General features: G+C 30.7%; 1 long non-coding RNA gene across 1 annotated transcript; it reads right to left on the bottom strand.

Annotated features, from left to right (window-relative positions):
• Positions 1–8627: 8627 nt before the first annotated feature.
• Positions 8628–11154, bottom strand: LOC143043494 (uncharacterized). Its single transcript, XR_012968424.1, has 4 exons — positions 10862–11154; positions 10106–10230; positions 9378–9516; positions 8628–8735 (listed from the first exon to the last, which is right to left on the bottom strand). It is a non-coding gene; the product is annotated as an uncharacterized LOC143043494 (long non-coding RNA).
• Positions 11155–19051: the final 7897 nt, after the last annotated feature.

Raw genomic sequence — 19051 nt, 5'->3', positions numbered from 1 at the left:
TGGTGAACGGATAAGGAAAAAAATAGATGCAAGAATATCACAAAAATAAGATTATAACAGAAAATAAGTCTGAAGAAACAACAAGGCAAAATAGAAGCGGTTTATTTTATTTAAGGATTAACCAAATGCACGTATTTATCTTGTTTCATATTGCTTTTTTCAAAATTAATGAAAGAAAAACAAAAAACAAAAAGCAAAACAGAATGACAGAAAAATCAGAAAATATAAATTAGTAACACAAGATTATGTATGATGGAAGCTTGTACATTTGAAATGTCGCAGGTATTTTTGGATATTATGTATCAATCGTACTTTTTGACGATTTAATAAGGAATGAGAGAAGTAATTTAGCATACTCCCAGTCGTTACCTAATGAAAATTGCAAACCTGCTAAATAGGTACATGTAAAGCGTCTTGCTAATATAAAAAAGAAGATGTGGTATGATTGCCAATGAGACAACTATACACAAAAAACCAAAATGACACAGTCATTAACAACAATAGGTCACCGTACGGCCGTCAACAATGAGCAAAGCCCATACCGCATAGTTAGCTATAAAAGGCCCCGATAAGACAATGTAAAACAATTCAAACGAGAAAACTTACGGCCTTATTTATGTAAAAAAAAATGAACAAAAAACAAATATGTAACACATAAACAAACGACAACCACTGAATTACAGGCTCCTGACTTTGGACAGGTACATACATAAATTAGGTGGCGGGGTTGAACATGTTAGCGGGATCCCAACCCTCCCCTAACCTGGGACAGTGGTATAACAGTACAACATAAGAACGAACTATAAAAATCAGTTGAAAAAGGCTTAACTCATCGGATGGACAAAAATACTAGTGGACGTGGTGTTTTGATGACAACAATAGCGCAACTACATAGTTTTTAAAAGCCGATATGTACATGTAACTGTATTGCATACTCAAACGCCTAAATACAGTTAACACACAAGTAATTATAATTAATTGTTAATGATACCACACCTTCTCTTTTTATAGATAAAATTACATTAACTATCAGTTTTGATTACATGATAATATTTTTTACTTATAAAACACGAATCGTAGTTACAAGACGTCAATGTAGATTATAATACTCCTCTAGCTTGAGACTGTAAATCGTCGAATTTTAGATATGATCTCTATGGCCATGTTATCACGGGGGACCTCAAAATCTTTCAGAACCAAGAGGTCACAATCGTTTTGAAAAAAAAGAAGCAAAATATCATCCTTTATCTTATATAGATTGGAAACAGCGTCGTGAGGTCATAAAAGACACTCTTCCGTCGTATTGAAGCAGTTTGGGGGGGAGGGGTGTGATCTGATAAAAAAAAACCTCATGATTCTTATTTAAATAAATGTATGAATATTGCGGATATTCGAACATCACATTTTGAAAACAATTCAGAAATAAAAGAGTACATATGACGCCTATTTTCTGGAATAAAAACAAACTTCAAGTTCTTTCAAAGTAGTTTGTGTTTGTACCGGCCGACAAAGCAGCCAACAATGTGTTGGTGGTATGCCGTAAATAATACACGGATGTTCATAAGAATGACATTTTAAATTCTTCTACCTTCAAGTCCGTGCGCTCCACATAGATTCATATAGTAAACAAAAATAGCATAACCACATCACAGCTTAAGGCCTCTTCTTGACACTCGAAGGTCCCTACTATGTATTGGTTACCCTAAGTACACAAATAAAAAACCAGTAAGATATCGTTATAAATTATTAAGTCAGGGATTTCGTTACCCCAACTTACTTAACACCTTTACTAAATTCTTCCATAAATACAGATTTGGTTTCAAAGTTTGGTTGTACGTTTTTTACTGTAGAAAACTTATTTCAAACGGGATAACACATCCTCCATTTATGGAAACCTTGTTTACCGAGCCCGTAAATTAAGAAACGATCCGGATACAATTATCCATCCTTTAAAAATTTAAAAAGTTACCAACTCAACACTGTAATTATATTTGTGAATATATATATTTTTTTGGTATTAATATTGATTTTTTTATCAGTAGATTAAAATCAAACTAATATTATTTGTAAAGACACATGCACATGCATGGCTCTACAATCTGTTGATATCTGTGTCTTGGCACTGCACAATGTCATGTTTTTCTCTGACTGGTTATGACGTCTTTACACTAAACCTAGTGGACGTTGGATGTATACTGATCGATATTTTAGTCTTAGATGCATGGCTTCTTTTATAAGTTGTTATTTCATGGCTTTGAACTAGCTGTCAGTAACTGCGAGTCCTCTCGGATCTGTATTTTTTTGTCGTTGCGATGAATAAGTACCTATCCACGTTTACTTTGTGTTTTTGTTAGATATATTCCTATTAGTATTCATCTGGTGAGCCTTTTTCAACAGATTTTTATAGTTTTGTTCTTAAGTTGTACTGTTACACTACTGACCCAGATCAGGGGAGGGTTGGTGCATTCAAACTAGTATAACCCAGCCACATTCTGAATATGCCTGTCCCAAGTCAGGAGCCTGTAATTTAGTGAATGCCTTTTCTTGCTGTGTAGCATATTTGTTTTCGATCATTATCTATTACATAAATAAGGCCGTTAGTTTTTTCGTTTACATTGTTTTACATTTGTCATTTTGGGACCTTTTATAGCTGACTATGCGGTATGAGGTTTGATCATTATTGAAGGACAAACGGTGGCCTATAGTTGTTCATTTCTTTGTCATTTGGTCTATTGGGGAAAGTTGTCTCATTGGTTATCATACAATCTTCTTCTTATATTTAGTGTACAATTAGCCAAGTAAATGGAGTCATTTTGAAGAAAAATCGTATTTTAACGCTTCTTGTCACTCTAATACTCCTTGTTCTGATATCGTTCTTCAAATTTCACAGACAAAAAGTAAACCATATATTCTTTCTATTTTTCAACCGTTTCAAATATATTTTTTTGTTAAAATAGGACTCATGACTCGTTATGTATGGTTTTACACTCATTCTACTATTGATATCCCATGTAGTATATTTGACCATTTTTAACTTTTCTGATTCGATCGTCACTAATGAGACTGTTGTCGACGATTGCGCGTATGGCGTGCAAAAAAAATATGAGTTTAATTATACATCAAACGTGTTTTATTTTTGAAGTTGACAAAAACCCATCGGAAACAAGTTTGCATACTTCAAATATTGTTTTACGTAACAAATATATCCCTGAATGATACTGAGAATACCATTTGAACAGATCTAGACAAAAACACTGTTACGTACTGCTATTGACTTTGTATCTTTACTTGTCGACTTAAAATTCTCATTTTACAAATGTTAATGTATTAATCCAGTATCTAATAATCCATTTTAATGGATACAACCTTTAACATTCCCCATCAGACTAGTATTCTAGATAAACTGAAATGACAACCGTAAACTTGTCACATCGTTTTGTTTAGTGGTCACTTGATAGTATTGTATAGCATTCTCATGCAGTAAAGATAGAGGAAAACCCCATGTACTTGCAATAAGTCAGTTATCATTACTTTTAACATTTCCAGTGATATTTCCTGGAAATACTATAAATCCTTTCATGAATAGTATGGTTTCTGAAAACTAAGGAAGTATTATGTCATTTAATATTTTTGAAAAGAAAGTACGGACACAAGCTATACTATATTTACGAATTGACATCGGTTTTGGTACGTAATTCTGCTCATATAAAACGATCTTTTTGCATTTGACGATATATACAGATTTGTTTTGTCTGCTTCTATTACATACTTTAGAAATAGAAACAAACATGTAAATAACATTCATGTGCTTCCCAATATGCTGATCGTATTAGCAAAAACAAAACCACTTAGTCCAAATTTATAATACTTATCATAAAAAAAATGCAGTATATATAAGATTTAGAATTTCCTTCGGTCCGTCAATCTGCCAATCTGCCTGTATTTTGACTTCCACATGTATAGGGAACCGCATCTAAAAATAAATCAAAATTTTAATAAAATGTTTAAGAAAGTACGAATTTCGTCGTTAACTATTTCAAGAGTTTTTGTATTTGATTTTTTGAGAAACAAAATGTCGGTATTAGCTTTAAACGATAAATTCGGACATACTTGTTTGATTAAATTGTAACTATAACGGACTATTTCGACCACTATTAACAAGTTGATTTCGATTTAATTATGTCATTTTAATTAATTTCTAGATTTTGTCATCTCCAACATTAACAGTACAATGATGTCTGAATAAGATGGTTCATTGAATAATTGAATTTTCTAATTTTCTTTATACTCTATAGAAAAAAAAACATCTTGTAACATATTGATTTTAGGTTCTATAAATGTTCCTTCTACGAAGCCTGTTGATAATTAAGATTAACAACTTCATATGAAACATTATGCAGTATTTGGTGATTGAAATAAAGACATATTTAATTATAAGATAATAAAACATATCAACACTAATCTCGAAATTCCAAATATTTCATAATGCGTATAGGTCGATACTTATGTTGGTATGGTACCGTTTCAAATATAGATAAGATAGCTATACGATTAGGTTTAATCCTTTTTTTGTTTGTTGAAAATTGACATTCCCAAGATTAATATAACAGACGGAACGATATTTGCAGGTTTAAATTCTATCCTGTTATTGTAGTAAACCTTTGAACATAATTGTAATATATTGTAATATCTTCATAATCCAGTTAAGGGGCTACCCAACACTTTGATTACAAAAGATTTGACTCGTTAAGTAATTGGATTGAATATTTTATTTAATGTTTTTTTCATAGAAATATGAAACGCGCAATTAAGGTAGTTCGGGGGTTTAAATTTTCGCGCCGTCTGCGCATAAAGTTGCGCAATGATATCGTAAGTGATGTACAGTGTCGTAATTTTCCATAACAATAAAATATGATCATTTAAATAATCTTTTTTATTCAAATACATTGAGAAAGAGTTGAATAACTTTTAAATGCAATTTTAAAACTTTATAAAATTAATTGTTACAATTGTCATTGTTGAAATAGTACTTCCGTTCTAGAAATAAATATGGAGCATGTTTTTGACGTAGGAGAAGAATGAAGAGAGAATGACTCATATTTATCGAACACGTGAACTGCTTTTCATGAATACTGTAATGCAGATCGAAATTATAGATAACGATCTTCATTTTGGTAGCTTATGAAGCAGTTTCACCCTTGTCTTACACTAGAAAAGGTCCGACAAACATGCGAAAGATGATGTAAACAAATCATGAAAAGGGGGAAATTTAAACTGAAAAGTAAGTACTAATGAATTGAATATACATGCTCAAAGAGCGATTCACGACCACTGAAAAATAATATGTAAGCGTAAAATTAGCGGAAATAATTTCAAAACAATATCCGTGTCGAACAACAAAACAATGACACACTCCCCCTTTTTCAGGCTGAAAATTAATTATACTTCTTCTTCCTCTTGTCTCCGTATAAGCATCCTTTATAAGGATCACCACCATAAGTTAAGGCGTATAAAGGAAGCATTTGGAGCCTGTATCGGTACAGATTAATGTGAGCATTTGCCTACCCAATTCCCCAGCCAGGCCGTGACGGGTCTTATTACCAGAAAGTTACATGTAACCATAGGCATAGCTCATGGTACTTTTATCTTGTAATCTATTTGAAAATTTGTGGACCTGAGAAATATGTCATCTGCATAGGGTTCAGACCATTTGGGTTTCTGGGAGAAAAGGTCATGATTCATGAAAGTAGGGGGTTTATATAATTACATGTATATGCAAACAGAATTTTCTTGTTGTAAACCTCGAGTATTCGAATGTGAATGCAGCTGATTTTGCCCGGATTCCAGTTGTAACATTTTTGGTTAAGCATGCACACTTAAAATTTAGACATGTTAGAACATATCCATGATATCCCATCTATATAAAAAAGATGTGGTATGATTGCCAATGAGACAACTTCAATGTATCCAAAAGGGACCAAAATGGCACAGACATTAACAGCTATAGGTCACTGTACGACCTTCAACAATGAGCAAAGCCCATAACGCATTTTTATAGTCAGCAATGAAAGGCCCAGATATGACAATGTACAACAATTCAAACAAGAAACCTTTTTCAGCTGGTCCATTCATGACCAAAAGTTACAGTATAATTTCAACTCTTAAAATACTTCCCTCTTTGAGGCATATTTTTTAAAGGAATATGAAAAAAATTTCAAGATATATGTAATGTTCACACAAGAGTCTTTATTTTGTAAATAAAGATAAAATCAAAGGATAATAAATTATCTATGTTCCTATCTAATAGGATAGTAGGAACTTACCGATCTTAACCAACTTTGTGTGACCAGAGCTTACTAAATTAAAAGCCTACGGACCAAGTTTCATGGCAATTATAAGATATATATTATTAGACAAAATGTTTTTAAAGACTAATTTGGTGTACATGTATCAGACATGTCTAATGTATAAAAATTATTCAAAAGTCAAAATTATAAAAATGTATGAGTATGAGCCATTTAGCATGTTTAGTAGGTTTTTGAATGAAAAGGGGGGGTGCTTCTATGAAGAGGTGACATTTTCCAGCAATTTAAAACGTCGTGAATGTTTTTGTTGAATAAATAATCCCAGTGGCGGATCAAGAATTTTTCATAAGTAGGGGCTCACTGACTGTCTAAGAGGGGACCCGCTCAGGTCATGCTCCAGTGATTCCCTATATATTATTAACAAAATTTTCCCAGGGCCACCTCTGAATCCTCCCATATGTTTAAAATATACTTTAAATGGAAAGGAAATTACAAATGGCATAGTATATTGCATATAATAATTTAATAGTACATTATGTATTAAAAAGTCTTAGGCCAAAAACACTTGAAATAATTCAGGGTTAATTTAGGCCCCTAGCACATACTTTGTATTTACATTTAAAAATGCATACTACAGCTGTAGTTATTAAAATTTGCTTAATTGGGGGCTGATTTCTATTGTATGTAATTTTAATCTCAAGAGGCATACATGTATATTTGAACCACTTACTATCTAACAGTAGAAAAGAAAAATAACATGTGAAATACAGCAGTTACAAAAAATATTGTAAAATGCGAATATACTGAAATCTTTAATTTTATGACAGACTTTATGTACATACAAACCTCATCACATTTGTCTTGCTCTATAAAGCATCAGTAAAAGTCTGTCGCCTTAAAAACTAGAAATCTCGAGGTCCCGAATTTAAAGAAATTTAAATCCAAACATTCAGAAAAAAAAACTTCCCGGATCCCAAAACATGTGTAAACACGTCATAAAATGCTCGAATGAACCTTGTGCGTTTCAAAATAAATGTTTCGACTGTACGTAGAAAACTATGAGACATAAGACTTTCAGAAAATCAAAACAACCGCATTTTGAGATCTTGTCAATAACATTTGAGCCAGTGCCCTTTACAAGAAAGATAAATTGGTATGTAAAAGTGTACATTTTCTCCTAGGATAATGTCTTGCTTCATATTCATTTTGTCTAAAAGAAAAACTATGTGCAAAAATGTTCAATTTTTGTTAAACATAATTTTTGGCAATATCTTTTGTGTAATTACATGTGACACGTCTGTCCTTAAGAATGACAAACATGTTCCTTTGTCACTTAAATTGAAAATAAAGAAAAGGAATTATTTTTGCAATTCCATTGGTTAAACATTGCTTTTACAATTATTCTTCTTTGAAATACTCAATGTACCTGGTTTCATATCATTAATGTTCTATAATGTACATGTGTTCAAAAATATCAAGTTTTATTACTGTATATAGTATCATTTTGTCAGCGTTCTTTGTGTCATTTTATGTAGATTTTTTTAGCTATTAATTTTTTTTATTCAGTGAACCAGTGTGTGTGTGTATTTGTGATTTGAATATGCATTCCTTCTCCAAAATTGCGAGATAGGTTCTATCAACTTCAATTTCAACTCGCGGTTTCTGACAGTTTACATGTTACAATGATGAAAAAGGATAATAGAATACAAGAATCAATACAATCAAGGTATTTTTCAAACTCTGATAATATAATATAATGATTGTTGTACCTGTGCCTTTCAAAAAGAGTGAAAAACCAAAAGAACGAGTGATACAGCGACTATATGCTTAATGACTTACAAAGTGTTCATGACCAGATGTAGATAAAGATGATTCAATGTAATTTAATTTTGGATGTAACGTTTCGTGTGATTGGCTGACGGTGTTTTGGTCTATCATCTCAATAACATAATCTTGACATGTGACCATGACGTCCTCGGCTTTATTTCATGATTGACTCCGCCTAAACATGGAATTTAGAAATATAATAAAAGGAATGACTACACAAAAATTCTGTCTATTCCAAATATAATAAAATGTGATGCACACTTTAATATAACCCGTTACGCAGGTTATTCAGTGTGAACCACATTTTGATGTTATTCCCTCAAAGGCAGAAAAATATAACAGTCATTCCTTAAATACATCGTATATAATGAAAGTTTTTATAACCCACCGGCAACATGAGCAAAGCTGATATAATACATTCATATGACAATCTCAACAACATATATTCGCCTTCTTTTCTATTTTACAATGTAGTTAAACACAAGATATATAGAAAACAACTATATTATGTACTGCTTTAAACATTTAATAATAAACTGTTTTCTTTCTTGTTTACACCAATTTTTCTGTTTCTTCCCATCATCATACTATTTCAAAGTCAGACTATGATAAATATAAAGATGATAATAATTATAACAATAATGGCACTTATTATAATAATAACAAGTATTATATTAGAAGAAAAAAAATTCACATCATTCATACATCATGGCAAAGAGGGAAAATCCCATAGAAATAACGAGCATTTTATTAAGTATTTAAAATGGTAGCAAAACATTATTTCTCTTTATTTACCTTTACATTACTCTTTATAACCTGTATCGTATGTTAAACTATTTTTCTATATAACTATGATTTTATTTAAATTTATTCTTAATGAATAATATTCAGCATTTTGACTTTCCAAATAAGACTTTTTAAGCCTAAGATACACAATAACAAATAAAATGAGCACTTGCGATCACCCCTAGTTTTTGGTGGGGTTCGTGTAGCTTAGTCTTCAGGTTTCTATGTCGTGTCTTCTGTACTATTATTTGTCTGTTTGTCTTTTTATTTTTAGCCATGGCGTTGTCAGTTTATTTTTTAACTATGAGTTTGACTCTCTCTCTGGTATCTATCGTCCCTCTTTTCTATCTGATCCCTTCTATCTTTTCTATTCTATTTTTTGTGCAGGTAAATATGACGAGTATACATAAAATAGTGTTTAGATATATTCATTCTTGTTATTATTTTGTAGAATATTACCTCTGTAAATAGAATTTCTCCATCCAGCTCCACACATACGAAAGGATTCTCCTGGACAAGGCATGTTGCATTGATGGTTTGGAACACGTGGATAAGAAGGGTTATTCAGCGTATTTCCACAAAGACAGGCAGTTCTGTCCTATTAAAAAATGTAAATGTAATGAAAGAGCCAAATAATATTCATTCTTGTATATTAGTATTGCAAACCAATAAAAGGTTATACTATCACTCTGCCTGTCCTAAAGAGAACAATGTCAAAGAAATAAAAGTATTTTTTTTTTATTCTGTTGTTATTTGTCAGACTTTTACCATTTACTAAGTTAACATAATCATTCACATTTACGAATACCCTATTACTGAAATCATTCCAGTTTCTGGAAGAGGGAAGACGTAAAAAATAGCCTTTATATATTTATATTTTCTTAATTATCAGTCTATAATTTTTTAGAGTTGTTTCAAATATACTCATTCTCAAATGTATTATCTATTACTTCTTTCCTTAAGGAAAAAATACAAACAACATGATGTGCAGACTCAGACAGTCGTTGGTTATCATTAAATCCCCAAATAGATACATATATGATCGAATACACAGCATTTCGTTCTCCATCACGCTATCGAGCCTCGTAATAGAACAATAGCAAAAAATAATTGGCGCATTCTTCACTTAGTAAAGGTGTTTCCTAAAAAAATATAACAATGAGCATTATTTAAAGTGATATACTCACCTGCAATCCTGCATACTTGAAACCATGACAGTGTCGTTTGCACTTCCAGAGAGTAGTGTTACTTATGCGTGTGATCTTATGTTTCAAATGTCGGTTTCCGTTATCTTTGAAACAACCCATATACCCTGAAAAGGAAAAAACCTAAATTTTATTTATACTTGCGTCTTATAACCTGAAGTTGAGTTTCAAACAAATTCATCGTATATCTCTTCGTTATCTAGTCAATGAGTTAAAACAGTGAACCTAATAAAATCATCATAGATACCAGGATTGATATTCTGTATTTGAGACATACCCTCGTTTCGACTTCATAATACTCATCAATGATGTTCAAATAAAAAAATCTAAACAGGCCAAATAAAGTACGTAGTTGAAAAGCATTGAGGAACAAAAAGTTCTAAAAGTTTTGCAAAAAACAGCTTTGCACATGAAAATATAACATCGAACACCCCAACATACATGTACCTTATATTAAATATACTCAGTATACAGTTGTTTAAAACGCGTTTGCTTTTCATTAACATTTTCTTGGAATTGCTCAAAGAAACAAAACGTTCATTCATTTTTGTTGGTTAAAAAATTGTCTTACTGCCGTGCATGTTTTCGTCATAAACTCAAAATAATGATAAACTAATTTCTAGTTTAACATAAGCCTTAGAAATCATTTGCATGTGATTGAAAATGATTCTAAATCGTGTGCATATTTATTGAAAGGCATCGAACATATATCTGTACTTACTGCATTTACGTACTTACCATCTTTTGACAATGGGTGGTATGTATTTATAGTGTGTTTCAATTCTCGTTGTCGTTTTTCAAGATCTGATATTTGCTTCTTCTGATGGTTGATTGTTTCTGTTTGACTCTTTTGTGCTGCTTGCATAGCTTCCTGTTTTTGAAGAATGTACAATAGAACTCCGCCTCCCTTACTTAATTGGTCTGATTCCAAGAATCTTTCATTTTTCTCACAACTACAGAATACAATAATACAACAAAAAAAGAATTGAATCCACATTTCTTCTTTGGAGATCAACTCTCCACGTCAAACAGCAATTGCGTGATCTTGCTATAAAACATGTGCAAGTGTTTTATTGCAAATATGGATTTCTGAAATTGATACGATTACATCTGTTGTAAATATTGTTTCATGTATCTATTGTTGAAAAAATATCAATAAAAATATAAATTTCAAATAATAAAAACAAAAAAAATGATGACGTCGGCGCTGATAAAATTATATGATTGCATTTCATATTTCTACTTACTTTTTTTTCTTGTTGAAATCTTTTTTTTTTATTTTCCGTGCTTTAATCGTAAATATCTCAAGGTTTTAATGAAAATTAGGCGAAAGGAAAATCAAAATGCTATGTTGATATATGTGAAAGGTTGATGGCAAATGCTTCATTTCAGATGACTATGTGGTATGGGCTTTGTTCATTGTTAAAGGCCGAACGGTGGCCTATACTTGTTAATGTCTGTGTCATTTTGGTCTTTTGTGGATAGTTGTCTTTTTGGCAATCATACCACATCTTCTTTTTTTATATATATACTCGATTTTGTTAAGTTTTTTCGATTTTCCATCTGATACAAAAACGTCTCCCAGGTAAGTTGAAAGGCAGGTGTTGACAGTTGGTTACTTGTCAATATTTTTACATCTCCTTCCAAATTTATTTCTCCAATGCCTCAAATTGCAAGTAGGGGGTGAAATTACACTGTAGAAAAAGGAAAGTAGTGATTTGGTCCAGCTGAAAAAGATTAAAAATTAGCACTTCGGAAGCTGTCAAAAGATTTCAAGACGTCCTAAACATAAAATTGTCCATATTTTGAGCTAGAGCCGATGAAATTTTCTATACTTTTGATATAATTTGTCCCAAAAGTAGTATAACACACAGTAAAAATTTGATTGAGAAAGCGCAGGTGGAATGTTTTTAATTTTCATTTATGATCTAAAAGAAGTGCACTACGAATTAATTGAGGTCTCGGACCTTCTAATGACTTACCATCAAATGCAATGAACTCCTTTATTTATTTATCTATTTCAAAATAATCTTGCATCTAGCAAGTATAGTCAGTTATATCTATTAGTAAATACTTCATTTTTTGGTCGAGCGGATTCGGATGAGTGATTGATAATTGCTTACTTCATTACTTAATTGCATTTTTTTCCCTGCATATTCAGATTCTTTAAGAAGAAGGTGACTTAATGATATGTTGATTTTATGACGTATTTCCATGTTAAGCATTGGGAAAAAGGCAATTAACGGATGGTGTTCGAATTCATAATTCGTCTAAATGTAAACGAAAAATAAGGTTAATGTAAATCTGTTGCTATGGTGACCTGTTCCATTTGCCTGCGTCACACGAACCTACAAATCCTTCAGGTCATTACAACATGTAAGTTGAACAAGATGATGACAAATATGTAGCTTTCTATATAGGAAAAAAAGCAAGATACAGAAGGAGCTTAACTCTTCCACATGGAATATTTATGTAATCGTAAACACAGAAAGGGATGTGGATGATGCTGATTATCTATGGAGTGCAGATGGTTTTTTTTCAATTTTTTCATACTTTGATATAGAAGTTTGTTTTGTTGTTACCAAAATATTTTGTAGTAACTACGTGGCAGCAACCTGTCTTGGTGTAGCTTTCAATGTTGAGCAATTAATGAAAATGAGTTAAAACTGAAATTGTACAGTCACGTGTTATTTGCCTTGCAAAAGTTATCTGGATGTGGAGATAAACTATACTGTCGACACCATTTTGTGTTTTAACGTTCAAAATATAGTATACATTTGATACACAAAATGATTTTTAAATAGTTAATAGAAAATTAACGCAGAAAAAAGTAAACTACCATTCTGTATTTAGAAATAAATATATGTTTATACATGGAGACATTTTCATAATTCACATACATGTAGCTAATATTCAAGGAGCACTGACAAATTGATCAAAATATGGTATATTATCTTTGCAATATATATTCATGGAACAAGTCAAAATTGGATTATCTCCCTTTCTACAGAAAAACTTAAAACAACAACACATGTAGATTAGGCATGGGGTAATCGTAATCAGTAATTGTAATCAGCTGTAATCGATTACATTTTGCAGTGTAATCCCATGTAATCAGTAATTACCCCATTTCTGATTACAAGTAATCGTAATGTAATCGATTACATTGCCAAAAACAGGTGTAATCATGATTACTTTTAGATTACTTTAAGATTACATTCATATGATTACTTGCTGATTACAAATCTTGTATACTGGTATATAGATAGTATTTTTTTATAGACAATATGAAAATGTAAAGCATTAATAAAAACATCATGAAACTAGTATTCACTATGATAGGTCTTTGTTTAATGTGATAAATAGTATCATCTATATAACAAGTTTTGTATAAACAAGTGTTTTGTTTTATTATCAGTTTACTATAAGGAATTTGCTTTCCAGTGTTTGTGAGATTGAGCTCTTATTATATAAGAGTATGTCTTAATAGCTTTTTTGTTCATTGATTGAATACTTCTGATATTAACTCCAATTTCATATAAGTATGTCCAATATTTTTATAAAACTACAATGAAATTTAAAAGCAGAAAACATTTAGTTCCTTTAAACTTTGAGGGTCGACATATATAACTGCATGAGCCCTTTGAATTTTAATATATTACATTTGTTGACAATTTTAATATATTTTGTTTTCCATAAATATTATGATATATATGTATTCAAAACTTATAACTTTTTTTGATATTGCAATTAAGACAATAGAATTTTAATACCCAAGCTCACCTATTGTTTGTTAAAAAATGGAAGTAGTGATTAACACCTGTAAAAACATTTATGGATGTGTCAATTATGTTCTCACAGACAATAAAACTATACTTAATTGATTTTTCATTATTTGTCCAGGTTTTTTTTAATTGGGCAGTAGGTTAAAATTTGTAGAAAAAACAAAGTTATATCTTTTACATAGACAAAGGAAACTTGTCTATAGCTATGTTATCAAATTACACATGTTACACTGTACTTGTCTAAATTCATTTGAATAAGATTAATAAATTATGGCTTTTAAAAAAAAATCACCAAAATTAGCTTTTTCGTGAGGATAAAAGTTATTAGAAATTCTTTAATATTGCAATATACAATGTAATCATAAGTAATTACAAGTAATCCTGATTACTTTAAAAAAAAGTAATCTAATGTAATCAATTACATTTGAAATAAGGTGTAATTGTAATGTAATCGATTACATTTTTTAAGCAAAGTAATTGTAATTTAATCGATTACATTTTAAAGTAATCGACCCCATCCCTGATGTAGATACACTAAATATATTATTGTCCATTATAAATGCATCGTGCTCGATCAATAGAAAAATGAAGTTGATATGGAAGAATTAAGAGAAAATATTGGAGAATCCAGTATGTAAAGATATTAAGAAAGATAATTATGACTAATAAGGACTATAGTAGAATGTCATAAACCACAAAAACAACATCTTTGGTTGAATCAACGGAAAATGTAATATATTATATAATACATCTTTCGTGAAGTACTGATTACTGAGCTGACGAGACATAGTCCTTGTAAGCTAATAATCCAGTAGCCATACATGAATTTGTTATGTTGTTATTTCCCATAATATTTCATTTTTGAGAAAGAACTCCATAATAAAACAAAAGATATACCCAGTCTAGTGTCTAATTGATTTTACCCTGAAACGCATACTGCAATATAGAGATGAAAATAATGAAAATTCAAGGGACCTAAATTAAAATAATAAATGACGTACCACAACAATAACATAGTACTTATTTCAATAAATGTACAAACAAAGCAAGCAGATATATATAGCAATCAAGGATGAAATAAATCAAACATGAAAATGAAAATAATAAAATAAACATGCTAATTATGTAAACGTTTTTTTTATATCTATATATTCGTGACTACATTTTGTACTATAGCTAGGCACACTCATTTTAAAATGCTAATGCTAAAGGTGTATTTTAGACACGGCCTACATGTATCTATTCCCAATTCATTTCAAACTAGGGTCATTGTCAAGTATTCTTCCAATCACCTCTAAAGTTCACAAGCTGACTGTTTAATTATTGTTTTATAGATTTCGAAAATGGAACTTCAATTTATGACATACACCAAATAATGGCTTTAAACTGCAGTTTTGGTAAATTTTTCGTAAAAGAAAGAACCAACAAAGTGATTTAAAAGAACTCGATTAAAAAAATAAGAAATAATAGTAAAAGTAAATGATTTTTCTGTCATATTCAAATACATTGGTGTAATTTACATTGTAAATGTTCTTGTCCATTCGTTTTTTAGGTGTTTTGCTATTTGATTTTGACATGTGATTATGGACTTTCCGATTAGATTTTCCTCTAAGTTCAGTATTTTTGTGATTCTACTTTTTGTACGGATTTTATTTCCTGCTTCAAAGTTATGTGGAAATGTTTATTTTACATGAAGCTGTCAACAGCAACGGCTAACGATAAAATTGTTTTACAGTTAGACTTTTCTGATTGTAAAGTTATTTTGAAATCTTTAACGGTTTTAAATAAAGGTAAGGTAACAGAAGTATACCGTTGTTCGAAAGTAATTAATCGATTGAGAGAAAAGAAATACAAACAACTAGTTAATCATATTAAGAAATTACAAAACAAACAATATGAGTGCTTATTATCTAAAATTGGTTATTTTCATCATATCTGTTTCAATATTTGTCCTTTCCAAAAACTGCAGCTTTATAGCATAACAAATCTCCACACGTATTTAAGGCTTGAAAAAGCCTTATATCTAAGTCATTTTATATCATATACTTGACCTGTAAGAATTCTCCTCATTAAACAATGAAATTATTAGTCAATATCAACGTGTAGATGTGTATGGCTTCCTAAGTACAAATATTTTCTAGTTTCATAGGATTTAATAACCTTTATCATGTTCATGAAGACACAGGAATGCCAATCCAATTAGTAATCTGTTTACATTTTTCAAATATAGAAAAGTTGTTTTTATCTCATAGCGTCATCAACAGATTGTGATTTAATTAACGATGTGTGGAGTTCGTCAAATGGACTATCATTGACAACTGATAATTAAGCGATAATGAGTAACTATACGAAAGATTAACCGGTTTATATTCGTGTGAATTGGGTCCAGATGAACGACACAATTACAATACATTGAAGTTCAGGGCTTTGTTTGAATAGAAATCCTTCAAACTAATAGATTAATTTCTGAATAAAGGCAACAATAGTATACAGCTGTTTAAAAGTCATACATCGATTGAGAGAAAACAATGCAACATACATATAAACTAACTATTAGAAAAAAATGCCATATTCCTAACTTGGTACAGGACCTGCTAAGAAATAAAACGGTGGGTTGAACCTGGTGTTGTGGCTAGCTACACCACGCACTTTATGTCAATGATAAATATACCACTAAAATGACGACTGTTTATGACAGGAATACAGTCCAAAGAAATGCATTAACACTCAGGACAGAGAAATACATATTTGAATAATTAATATATTGAAAGTACATTTCGACATGTTAACCCCAGAATAATAACTAATACCTAGAATTTATTTAGGACAGTACAGTACACAAAAAAAAAAACAGCATAGCACATTTACAAACTAAAATGTATATAGATGATTACTGCTAGTTATTTTATAAATGTCAAATCAAATGTAAATTTGTAAAATTTACAATAAAACCTGTTTATTATGTCTATATTCACACCTTTCGGTATGGTGACTTGATTGGCTGTTTACATTGCATTTACCACCACTTCTAGTAATATTTGCTATATCATGCTCATCACTTTGTTTTATTTCCGGGGATGTTAGACTGCCAAAAGAAAGCTTTTTCCTATGTAAGTTTGTCTAATTTAAAAAATATTAAATCCCATGGATTCCATCTTGTCTCAGAATTGGGTTTATAATCATATCATACTTACCTGTTCTGAATATTTACATAATTTTTGACTTGATGTTAAAAGACCATCCATCCATAAATCTTTAACATTGTTTTATTTGATAAGATTTGAGTCAAATAACAAAATCTTGTATCTTGTAACTTTTGAAAGTTGTCAGTTATGTTTATTCATTTATTATTGTAAATACATTACGTCTTAAAACACCTATGTTCTACAACTGATGTTCACAGATTTTATTTTTTGATGATACACAACTGTTCTTGGTTAACAGAAGGATTGAGCAGTCACCCGATTAAACAACCTGCCACACTGCGAATGCGCATGATAAGATTACCATGGTGTCTTTGCAAATATGAAGTGTTTCAAGTTTACAGCGGTTATTTGCATACATTGAGACAACACTGTTTGTTTCCTGAAACAATACATGGAAACGTAATATATCTGTTTCGCGTCATTAAGAATTAGGTTAGGGACTCTTGAAACTATAAAAGATATATCTTTCATGCAGATAAACAGATAATATCGTATAGCTTTTTCAATATCACACTTGTATCATTCAAAGACACCGAAATTATCCCGTGAGCTCTGCTTTAGGTAAAACATGTTTGATTTTGCTTGAGAGTGCGATACTCAAAAAGCGATATCATATATAACCCAAGTAGAAGTTTACTCCTTAAAGATACATAATACAAACGTATTACATATAAGGATTTTGTTAAGGAAGCTCGCTTGTCATGTTTTGGAATTTTGGTCACATTTTCGGAATCCTCGGGCTAATGGGTGTTTTCAATAAAATTCAATATAATGCCATCAGAGTAAAAACTGAAAAAAGAAACAGTTTGAAAGTGTAGTATGTGTCTATAATCAAACATGAGCCAATTATTTTTCCCGACTCGTGCCGATGATTGCGTCTAAAAAGGCCACTCAACCAAAATAACGTTAAATATTTATTACCAAGAATTACTGGATTGAATATTATTTAACTGAATGTATATGTAATGGTTAGAGTATTTTTGAAAATGTCGTTCTTTTGACCATCTGCGTTTAAATGTTCCGTGTACTGTATTCACATCACGTTTTTATCTTGTTTAAGATAGTGTCTTCAGATTAAAAGAGGGACGAAAGATACCAAAGGGACAGTCAATTGCGTCTAAAAAGGTCACTCAACCAAAATAACGTTAAATATTTATTACCAAGAATTACTGGATTGAATATTATTTAACTAAATGTATAAGTAATGGTTAGAGTATTTTAAGTACATAATTAAGTTTGTTATATCACCAAATATTCATGAACCACTTTTATTTTATTTTCAACACTAGCCTATCTCAGAGACATGCTCGTGTACAGATAAGATTTTATTAATCTTATATCGTTCTACTGAGTGTGAGGTTGAACAAATGATTTTACAAATAACAAGATATTGTTGTTTGTAAAAAAAAAGATCATTCCTCACAAAGCGGACGAAAAGAAAATCTCAATGTTTGAAATAGTGGATAGCGGATAAGGACAGAAATAAATAAGAAAATTATCACAATCGTAAGATTATAACAGATGATAAATCTGAAGAAATAACAAAGCAAAAAACAAGCTGTGTTTAATCTATCATGTATTGATAAGCCTAATGCACGTAGTAAGCTTGTTTCATATTGTTTTTTTTTTCCAAAATTAATGAAAAAAAAATCAGAAAATATAGATTACATTCAAAGTGTCAAAGGTGTCTGTGGATTGTATTTATCAATCGAGGAGATGTTTTGACAATTTAATATAATTAAATTATGGATGTAATGTGTCTTCTGATTGGCTGACGTCTTTTGTTTATTAGTCCATAGACATAATTTTGTCATGTGACCGTGACGTCATCAACGTTTTTTTTCATGATTTACTCCGGTTTTAAATGCAATTAAGAATTAAATTATAAGAAATGACTGTAATATTTTTTCTGCCTATTCGAAATAACATACAAAATG

The sequence above is a fragment of the Mytilus galloprovincialis genome, chromosome 8 (assembly GCF_965363235.1).
Source record: "Mytilus galloprovincialis chromosome 8, xbMytGall1.hap1.1, whole genome shotgun sequence".
Taxonomy (NCBI): Eukaryota; Metazoa; Mollusca; class Bivalvia; order Mytilida; family Mytilidae; genus Mytilus; species Mytilus galloprovincialis.
Note: the sequence above shows the minus strand (reverse complement) of the source record. Positions and strands in the feature narration are given on the sequence as shown.